This window comes from Panthera onca, chromosome B1, assembly GCF_046562875.1.
Source record: "Panthera onca isolate mPanOnc1 chromosome B1, mPanOnc1 haplotype 2, whole genome shotgun sequence".
Classification (NCBI taxonomy): domain Eukaryota; kingdom Metazoa; phylum Chordata; class Mammalia; order Carnivora; family Felidae; genus Panthera; species Panthera onca.
The window spans coordinates 160,478,685-160,489,896 of record NC_138342.1 but is presented as its reverse complement, the minus strand read 5'-3'; positions in this window follow the sequence as shown (position 1 = coordinate 160,489,896).

The window sequence follows — 11,212 nt, the reverse complement described above, 5'->3', positions numbered from 1 at the left end:
AGAACGGTAGGGCGCTGGCAGCGGCATCGTCCACCCAGACTCCTGGGTGCACAGGAGAATGGATACCATTGGCATTTGCAAAGACAAAAGGGTTATCTCTGGGGCTTTCCCCCTCCTCGTTCTGTTTTATTAGGATTTCAAGGCTGCCAAAAAGAAAAAAAAAAAAAAAAATGCAGAGGTGAGCTTCACCGGATTTAAAAGCTGCACGAGAGGTTGGAAACGAGATATTTTTGTCAAAACAAGATGACATAATTGAGGTGAAAAGTTTAAACGAATTTCCCACAGTCATGAAGCTAATGGCCCTGCCCTGCTCTCCTGAGTATTTAGTTTTATGGAAGACGTTGGCTCCTTTGGGTATTCTGTAAGATACTTGCCTGTTTTCTATCTAGATTATAGGGCAAGGGGTTCAGGGAATGTTTAGTTTTATTTCTTCAGAACCGAGAAAAAACTTACAACACTTTAATTCTCTTACAGGTCAATAGCCACACACAGATATCCACAAGTTTACTTATACCTTCTAAAATTTATAACACCTAAATAGCTTCTGCTCTGCAGGAAGAGGGTGAGGAATGCCAGAACTGTCCCATTCTCTAGGATCTTGTCAGATGATTAGCTAATATCATAGACTAATAGCTGGCATTTGCTAATCTCTTATTACATTCTAGGTAGACTTGTAAGCATCTTACAGGTGTAATCCCATTTAGTCCTCCTGGCAACTTGATGAAGTACAGACTATGGTTATCCCTATTTGCAGAGGTAAAATGACTTCCCCAAAGTCATACTACCAGCAAGTGATGGAGTCAAAATTATAAACACAGTATCTATCTTCAGAGTCTCCACCTAAGTAACTTACCTAAAATCAGTTAACTGACAAAACTAGAACTTGAATTTAGATCATCTCTAAATCTCCATATCCTCTATACGAGCTGTTCACAATTTTGTTTTGGTCTCAAGAACTCTGCCCTGTAATTATTGAGAATCCTATAGGATACTGTTTATGTAAGTTATATATATCACTGTTTACTAGAAATTAAAACAAATTTAAATATTTACTAATTCATTTAAAATAACATTAAAAGCCTATTTCTTGTAAATTTTTTATGGAAAAATAACTAGTTTCCAAAATGAAAGGAAAATCAGAGAAAAGAATGACATTGCTTTACAGTTTTGTAAATTTCTTTAATGTCTAGTTTAATAGAAAACTGTTGGATTCTCATATTTGTTTCTGCATTCAAACTGTTAAAACTTTAGTTTTGGTTGATGTATGTGAAGAAAACCCAGCCTCCCTCAACTATGCTGTAGCTGGAGAAGGAGGAAGTATTTTAATAGCCTCTTCAGATAATTGTGGCTATTCTTTTTAATGCTACACTAAAATTCAACAAGTGGTAGCTTTTTAAAGGTTAGTTGCAATATGGAATCTGAAAACATATCAGTGAATTTTTTATACTCTGATACATTAAAATCCATTGGTCTGTTTTGCAGTTTGAGTGGATTTTTTACCTATATGTGATTTATGAGATCAACCATTGGTCATTTGGAAAATATCAGTTCACTGTGCTGTGCAGTCTTCCAAATATTAACACATTTCATAATACAATATATATGTATATTTTTTCTTTTTTTTTTAAATTACCATCAATCTCATTAGAAGAGTCTGTAAATATTGGGAAGCTGTCAAGCTCTTAGCAAATACAAGTTCTCTAAATTCTGCTTTTTTTCTTGAAAGGCCAGATTTTATCACAGGCAAGAAGTACTGTCAGTTGTTTTCCTTGAAGTGACCAGCTCACTTTGTTTTCAAGAAAAGCTCTGTCAAATAGCTAAATCTGACTAGTCCTAGTTTCTGTGTTGTACTTTTAAATAAAAACGTTGCTCCATGAAAAAAAGAGTAGCTAGTTCAGTTACCAATTCAAATAATCTTTCTTTTTCCTCAAGAGACCAGCATACTTTAGTATACAGAACTGTTTTATGCATACTATTTTGTCACATATAATTTGACAAGGTGTGAACGCAAGGGTTAGGATTTAATAAAATTAATAATTTGTACTTCGTGAACAGTATTTTTAAGTGAAATGTGCACTATTTTTATTACGGATGCATGGCAGTGCACAATACAGTGAATGACTACAATTTGTTTTTGTTAAGGTCAGGCATAAGGCAGGGTAAAGATAGGAGTCAGAGGCTTTATTTGGGAACTAAGGTCTCGGGCGAGGTTCCGTGACTCAGGGAGAGAGAGGAGTCAGGGAAGTCGCCCCCAGGTGTGGAGGGGTGGGGTTTTTAAGCTGCAGCGGTTCGGGTTTAGGTCCGGGTGAGCGTTTTTCCCGACACGTCGTGCTGTCGCTTGGTGATTGGTTGACCTCCAATTCGTTCTGGCACCCTACTAGGGGCTTTTTGTTCGGTTGCGCTGGCAAGATGGCCGTCCCTTCTGTGGTTCCAAGGACATCCTCAGTTTTCACAATTCCTGCTAAGGCGCAAGCGTTTTACCCACCATTGCTTTTGCATCAACAGTGCAAATGTCAAAAACTTAGCAATGGGGCGCCTGGATGGCTCAGTTGGTGAAGCGTCTGACTTTGGCTCAGGTCATGATCTCGCGGTTCACAAGTTCCAGCCCTACATTGGGCTCTGTGCTGACAGCTCAGAGCGTGGAGCCTGCTTCAGATTCTATGTCTCCCTCTCTCTCTGCCCCTCCCTGGCTCATACTCTGTCTCTCAAAATAAATAAAACATTAAATTAAAAAAAAAAAACAGCGAAAAAAGCAAATTATGTCTTAGTATTAATAGTTTTGTTGTTTTAAATAGGCTCCATACCTAGTCCAGAGCCCAACACGGGGCTTGAACACATGACCCTGAGATCAAGTCCTGAGCTGAGATCAAGAGTTGGTTGCTTAATGGACTGATCTTATGATCCCTGAAAGGATCCCCAGCTTGCATGGACCATAGCAATTAAATGTGCCCACCCTGCAGCTTAGAATACAAAAATAATGGTTAACACATTACCTACCCTGAAGGAGTTTACAGTCTTAAGAGACAAGCAGATAAACAAATTAATGTATCTTGAGTGTCCTAAGAGACAGGAACCATATACACTAACAGTTCCAAAGGAGGAAGCAATCAAATGTCCTGGTATACTTCCAGAAATTTTCATTCGGTCAGTCTTTGATGGGATTCATGTATTTGCATTTTAAACAAGCACTCCAGATGACTTAGAGGCAGATAGTGTGGGATCTACACTTTAAGAAACACTGCCTTAAGCAGATAAATTTTAGGTTCCCAAGAAGGCCCAGTAGGTAGGCTCAGAAAGAGAATATTTTATGGTATATTGCTCAGAACACACACACACACACACACACACATACAATTTCACTGGCTATTGTTTACAGTTGTATATCAGATCCCTTATCAGAAAAAAAAGGCAAAATCTGAAACAAACCCTACCATTCCCTTTCAGTTGTCTAGTGCAGGAGGCAGCAAACTTTTTTCTGTGAAGAGCCAGACAAATATTTCAGGCTCTGTGGGCCATAAGGTTTCTGTCACAACTAATTAGATCGCTTGTTGTAACACAAAAATAGCCAGAGACAAGAGGTAAACAGATGAGTGTGGCTGTGTCTCAACAAAACTTTGTTTGCAAAAGGAGGGGTTACATTGGGTCTCCAGTGCTAGGCAGTTTGCTGACTCCATGCACTAGTACAAAAGATAATGCTAATTGCCAGTAAGCTGCCTAAAGAGCAAAAGCAAGAGTCTAAGGGTCATGAAACAACTGGATTTTATATCCCGAGTTGGAAAAACTGCTAGGCATCAATTTTGAATTCCCATGTCTTTCCAAAATAAACCATATTTCAGCATCAAAATGTATGCGTTGAGTGCCTATCAAGGCATTAGGTAAGAGGATACATAGTTTTTGGAGGCAGGAGTCCTCAATACCTGGTGGACAGCTAGGCATCCTGAATGGAGAAAATTCCACCGTTGGATGGTCTGACTATAAAATAACAAGAACAGGGCTTCAGGCTGTGATGGTGGTTCTCAAATTCAAATGAATGGAAGAATATGCTAAGTAGAGTCTTTAAAATGTAGATTTTTAGGGGTGCCTGGGTGGCTCAGTCGTTTGAGCATCCGACTTCAGCTCAGGTCTTGATCTCACAGTTTGTGAGTTCTTGTGAGTTCGAGCCCCGCGTAGGGCTCTGTGCTGACAGCTCTGAGCCTGGAGCCTGCTTGGGATTCTGTGTCTCCCTCTCTCTCTGCCCCTCCCCCACTCACAATCTGTCTCTTTCTCCTTCAAAATTAACTAAACATTAAAAAATAAAACAATTTTTTTAAATAAAAAAATAAAATGTAGATTTTTAGATCCAACACCCAGAGCTTCTTATTAACTAAAATAGTTTAATCAGAGGGGTCATTGAATCTACATTTTAACCAAGAATATACAGGCAGCCGCTGTGAGGCAAAGTGCTTAAATCAAGAAACAGAAGGTCTGAGCTAGAATTTTGGCTATGCCACTACCTTTGTTTATAAGATAATATTAGAGGCACCTGCATGGCTCAGTCGGTTAAGTGTCTGACTCTTGATATCGGCTCAGGTCATGATCTTGTGGTCCTGAGATGGAGCTCCGTGTTGGGCTCCATGCTAAGCTTAGAGCCTGCTTGGGATTCTCTCTCTCCCCCTCTGCTCCTCCCCCACATGTGAGTGTGTGTATGCACATGCTCTGTCTCTCAAATAAACATTAAAAAAAATAAAAGAATGTAAGAACTAGAAGAAACCTTACTGATATCCAGTGTGATGTTCTCTTCCAACCCAAAGTTGGTAATTTTTATTAAGTCCGTCCATAAACCATTCATAAAAACACAATGTATTAGCATGGAGCCTGTATGGGATTCTCTCTCTCTTTCCCTCTCTCTACCCCTCCCAACTCACACACGTACACTCTCTCTCAAAGTAAATAAACGTTAAAAAAAAAAAGAGTTGTTTTGAAAATTCATTGTATTACTTCATAGCCCCAAATGAATAGTTCCTGCCCTCAATTTAATAATCTTAGAATGTTTTCACTTTGAGGAAAATGATACATACTTTCCCTGTGACTTCTCTGTCTTCCTGCAATGAAAGCTGTTTTAGAGGCCGATAACCTAAAAATGTCAGTTTAAGCTGTGCAGCAAGCTGGCTTTCCACCAGCCCTGGGAGGTTTCCATCAAGGCTTCCTTCCTGTTGGCTACAGCTGTCAGAATGGGCTGTAGGGGCCCAGGGCAGGTGGCCTATGATAGGCCGCTTTGGCATATTGATTATTTAAAATAAAAGTTACTGAAGAAACAGCTGTGCAGGAAGGACACTCAGATTATCCTCTGTCTCTCTGAAAACAGGAAACAAATCTCCCCTGTGAAAGGTACACTCGCTGCACCAGGAGGTAAAGAGACATCCTTACCACCCAGAGCTAGGAAATCTAGAGCCAAGAAGGTTGTGTAAACAACCCTTGTTATTTTTTACTTATTTACTACCCCAACCCAAATTCTGTTTACAATTCCTTACTAATTAAACCTCCCAAAGTTAAATTTTCTGTGTCCTGTCAATTCCTCACAAATTTGTCTCTTTGTCTAAAAAGTATAAAAACTGGTTGCCTTGGTCACTTCTTGAGGTCTCAATTTCAGTATTGGGCCTCTGTGCACATGTAATAAAACTTTGGGGTTTTTTCCTATTAATCTGTCTCATGTAAATTTAATTCTTAGTTCAGCTAAGGAAGACCTTAAGAATAGAGGAAGAATTTTTTCTTCCCCTCAGAGCCAATGTAAATGTAGCAAACACAAATGTAAAAATGTAACACTTTAAGAAAAATAACTAGGAGAGAATCTTCAGGAACTGGGGTTAAGTAAACCAGTGGTTCTAAGAGATTTGACACCAAAAGCCCAATCCTTAAAAGGAAAAAATGATAAATAGGTTTTCTTCAAAATTAAAAACTTTTGCTCTGGGAAAGACTCTGTTAATAGGATGAAAAGACAAGCTACTGGGGCACCTGGGTGGCTCAGTCGGTTGAGTGTCCGACTTCGGCTCAGGTCATGATCTCACGGTCTGTGGGTTCGAGCCCCACGTTGGGACTCTGAGCTGAGGCTCAGAGCCTGTGCTCAGAGCCTGGAGCCTGCTTCGGATTCTGTGTCTCCCTCTCTCTCTGACCCTCCCCCATTCATGCTCTGTCTCTCTCTGTATCAAAAATAAATAAAAATTAAAAAAATTAAAAAAAAAAAAAAGAAAAGACAAGCTACAAAAATAAAATATTTGCTAACCACACATCCGATAAGAGACTTGCATCCAGAAAACAAAGAATTCTCAAAACTCATCAGGGAAGACAATGGAGCCCAAATGTGCTTTCAATACTGTTTTTCAGTAACAGGAGCCAGGGCTTCTTGGAGAAACAACTGATTCTAGGACTAGAACAGGACAAGCCTGGAAAAACCTTCTAGTACCAGAAAGTAAGGGAAGGGAGTCAAAAAAGCCACATACAATGACGACGGGAGGTATGTCAAAAGGACACAACTGAGAGCGCTCCCAACAGCCAAAACAAGAGAATTGGAGGAACAAAATACATAAGGTAGTATTAGATCGTAACATAAAGTATAAAATAAGCATTTATGAGTCCATACTGATAAAAATGGTTACACAGACAAATAAATGGGAGAATAAATTTCCCTTGCAGGGAAATTCCAAATAATTTACACTCAATAATTTACACTCAAGAAGGTGGAGGATAGCTCCCTATTTCTTAAGTCATGTAGTGACTTCCTTCCAAAGAGTGTAGTATGAAAAAGGGGGGGGGGAAGTAATTTTATGGTGGAGAAACCCAACAAACACTATCTCAGCCAGGTGATTAAGGTTGACATCAACAGTATAAGTTACGTTGATAGTATATATGCATTTATATATGATGAGATGGGCACTTACCATCTCTGTGGTCTTCCTCTCAAAAAGCCACAGCCCTACTGTATATGAGAAAAACATCAGACAAATCCCAGTTGAGGGGCAGTCTACAAAATCTGACCAGTACTCCTCAGGACTGTCACAGTCATCAAAAACAAGGAAGATCTGAGAAACTGTCACAGCCAAGAGGCTCTTACTATATGATGAGGAAATGTAATGTGGTATTCTTCATGAATGGGATCCTGGAAGAGGAAAAGGATGTCAGGTAAAAACTAAGGAAATCTGAAGACAGTATGCATTTTAGTTAATAAGAATGTATCATTATTGGTCCACTAACTGTGTCAAATGTATAACACTAAAGTGGTAATAGAGTGTGGAGTATATAGGAACTCTGTAGCATTGTAAGTTTTCTGTGAATCTAAACTATTCTAAAATAAGTTTATTAGAATAAGTCCCCCAGAAATGGGCAAAAGAACAGACATTTCACAGAAGAGAATACACAGATGGCAAATAAGCACATGAAAAGATGTTCAACATCATTAACTATCAAAGAAATGCAAAATCATTAAACCACAATGAGGTATCACTATGCATCTGTTAGAACACCGAAAATAAAAAATAGTGACACCATCAAATACTGGTAGGGATGCAGAGAAATTCATACATGCTGGTGGGAATGCAAAATGGTGCAGCCGTCCTAGAAAAGTTTGGTAACAGCCTACAAAATTAAGCATGCAACCACTCTATGACCCAGAGCTGCATTCCTGGGCATTTTTCCCAAAGAAATGAGAACCATGTCCACACAAAAACCTGTACATGAATGTACATAGCAGCTTTATTCATAATAGCCCCAAACTGGAAACAACTAAGAGGTCTCCAACAGGTGAGTAAACAAATAGTGGCACATCCGTATCACAGACCACTACTTAGCAATAAAAAAGAACTATTGATAAGGAGAGAACTTGAATGAATCTCAAGAGAATTATGCTGAGTGAAAAAAAAGCCAATCTCTATGGTTACAATACTGTACAATTCTACTTATATAACATTCTTGAAATGGCACAATTCAGAAATGGAGAACAGAATGGTGATTGTCGCGGGTTTAGAATGGTGGGAAAAGAGAAGTAGGTGTGGCTATGAAAGGTCAATAGTGAAAATAATTGTGATGGTGGAATTATTCTGTATTTTGACTGTATCAGGGTCAATATACTGGTTGTGACACTGCAGTAAGTTCTGCAAAAATTTTACCATTGGGGGAAACTGAGTAAAGGATACATGAAAGCTGTGCATTATTTCTTAAAACTGCATGTGAATCTACAATTATCTTAACGTAAGAACTTTAATTTGAAAACATAATACCCCCAGTAAATTTGAATTTCAGGGAAACAATCATTTTTAGTATTGGTATATCCCATACAATATTTGGAATATATTTATTTTAAAAAATGATTTGTTGGGGCATCTGAGTGACTTAGTTGGTTAACCTTGATTTCAACTCAGGTCATGAGCTCATGATTCATGAGTTTGAGCCCCACATCGGTTCTGCACTGACAGTGTGGAGCCTGCTTGGGATTCTCTGTCTCCCTCCCTCTCTACCCCTCCCCTACTCACTCTCTCTCAAAAATAAATAAACATTTAAAAAAAAAATCTTCAAAAAAATGAGGTTATTCATCGGAAATCCAAATGTAACTAGGAGTCCTATAATTTATCAGACAATACTACTCAGCATTAGCTTATGAAGACAGAGTACATATTGCAAAAGAAAAGGAGATTTAAGGATTGGCTGACACAAAATGTGCTCTGAACCCAGAAACTCCTAAATCCTCACTCTCAGCAGCTGGGACCTCCTGCACCTCACATTTCCTGACAACAAATGTGCCCACTACTCCTGGTAAGAAAAGCCACATGGAGTATAAACCCTCCTGTTTACACACAGGAATGAAAATGATCAGATAATCTATCCTTCCCAATTTCAGATTTAAAAGAGCTATCCCCTGGGGCACCTAGCTGGCTCAGTCAGTTAAGCATCCAACTCTTGATTTCTGCTCAGGCGATGATCTCACGGTTCGTGAATTCAAGTCCCGTATCAGGCTCCTCACTAACAATGCAGAGCTTGCTTGGGATTCTCTCTCTCCCTCTCTCTGCCCTTCCCCTGCTCGCGTTCTGTCTCAAAATAAATAAATAAACTTTAAAAATAAAAAGAGCTATCCCCCTCTACCAAAGATTATGAAAAAAACAAAACAAAACAGAATGGTCATGAAGCACTTTCTAGAAGTAATTTTGGGTCTCCAGTATAACACTAGAATCCAAGAACCACCAGACATCTAAGAAAATATCTCTAACATGATAAAGTTGAAGATCAAAAAAGAAAGGAAAATGCATTTTGGAGGAAATTCATTATTCAGTAAAAAGAAAACATCAAGAAATTATCATTAATAATCCTCCTCCAAGATAAGGTGCTTACAACCACAGACAAAAGCAGAATTCCATAAGGGAACACAGAGAACAAAAAAATTCTTAAAATTTAAAAATATAGTCAAAATGTAAAACTCCAAATGAAGATTTAGAAGATAAAGGTAAGTAAATCTCCCACAAAATACTGCAAAAAAGGCAAAAAATAAAAAAGAAAGCAAAATGAATCAAAGAACCAGCCTAAGAGGTCTAGACAGAAACAGGAATTCTAGAAAGAGTTAACAGAGATGAGGGTGATAGAGGGGCAAAATTAACAAAGTCAAGACAATGTCATAGGGCTTAGGGTATAAGTTTCCAGAATGAAAGGTACCCAGTAAAATGCACAAAAAACAGACCCACACCAAAGCTATATTGTTAGGAAATTTCATAAGAGAGGAGACAAAAATATCCTACAAGCTTCCAGAGAGAAGGATTTTATACAAAGGGTCATGAAAACACATTCTCAAATATGCAAGATGTTAAAAAAAACTATTTCTCATGCACCCTTTTGCAGGAAGCTACTGGGGAACATGCTCTACAAAAATGGGGGAATAAATTAAGAGAAAGACATAAATTACAGAAAAAAGGAAACCAGCAGGAGAAGCCAAAAGAATCCCCAGGATAAGTAGAAGATCCCAGAATGACAATATGCACTAGGAACATACCAGTTCTACAGTCAGAAGGCTCCAGGGTAGACTTCTTCAGGAATTTGAAATTGACAAAATATATGTCTGGACATCTTAAAAGATTTACATAAATGATGAAGGGTTTGAGGTCAAATTAGTTATAAGTACATGAGCAAACTCATAAATAAGATAAAGGATTAACTGCAGGGAAAAGAAGTTCAGAAAAGGAAATGTACTCACAGTTTACAACATTACTGAGCTCTGGTTAGCATTTACATGGTCATAATAATGTACAACAAAATCATCGCGTAGATTGGGGGGTGGGTTTTGAGTACGGGGGGGATGAGGACTGAGATGTGTGTATTGTAGGGGCAGAGAGTTAAACCTAAACCTCCACCCTCTGTAATAGAAAATCAGTAGAAATGACCTAAAATTGATAAATCAAAAGAAGCAATACAATTATGTCATTACAAAATATGGAGAGGCATGTGGCTGGCTTAGTCGGTACAGCATGCTAGTCTTGATCTCGGGGTTGTAAATTCAAGCCCCATGTTGGGTGTAGAGATTACTTAAAGAAAACAAAATCTTTTAAAATATAAACAAAAATTTAAAATAGGGAGATAACACCTAAAGGAGTTAGAAAAAGACCAAACACAAAACCCAAAACCAGCAAAAGGAAGGAAATAATAAAGATGAGAGCAAAAATAAATGATATAGGAACTAAACAACAGAACAAAAAATACAGGGATAATTTTTTAAAACCTCAGTTAAAAGTCGTTGCTTGTGGGCAACAACCTCTTCGCCCTTGGCTGCAGCAACTTCTTATTTGACATGTCTTTGGAGACAAGGGAAACAAAAGCAAAAATGAACTACTGGGACTTCATCAAGATAAAAACCTTCTGCAAAGCAAAGGAAACAGACAGCAAAACTACAAGGCAACAGACAGAATGGGAGAAGATATTTGCAAATGATATATCAGATAAAGGGTTAATATCCAAAATCTATGAAGAACTCATCAAACTCAACACCCCCCCCCCCAAAAAAAAAAACCCAGTGAAGAAATGGGTAAAAGACATGAACAGACACTTTTCCAAAGAAGACATCTGGATGGCTAACAGACATGAAGAAATGGTCAATATCGCTCATCATCGGGGAAATACAAGTAAAAACCACAGAGATACCACCTGTCAGATGGCTAAAATTAACAACTCAGGCAACAACAGATGTTGGCAAGGATGTGGAGAA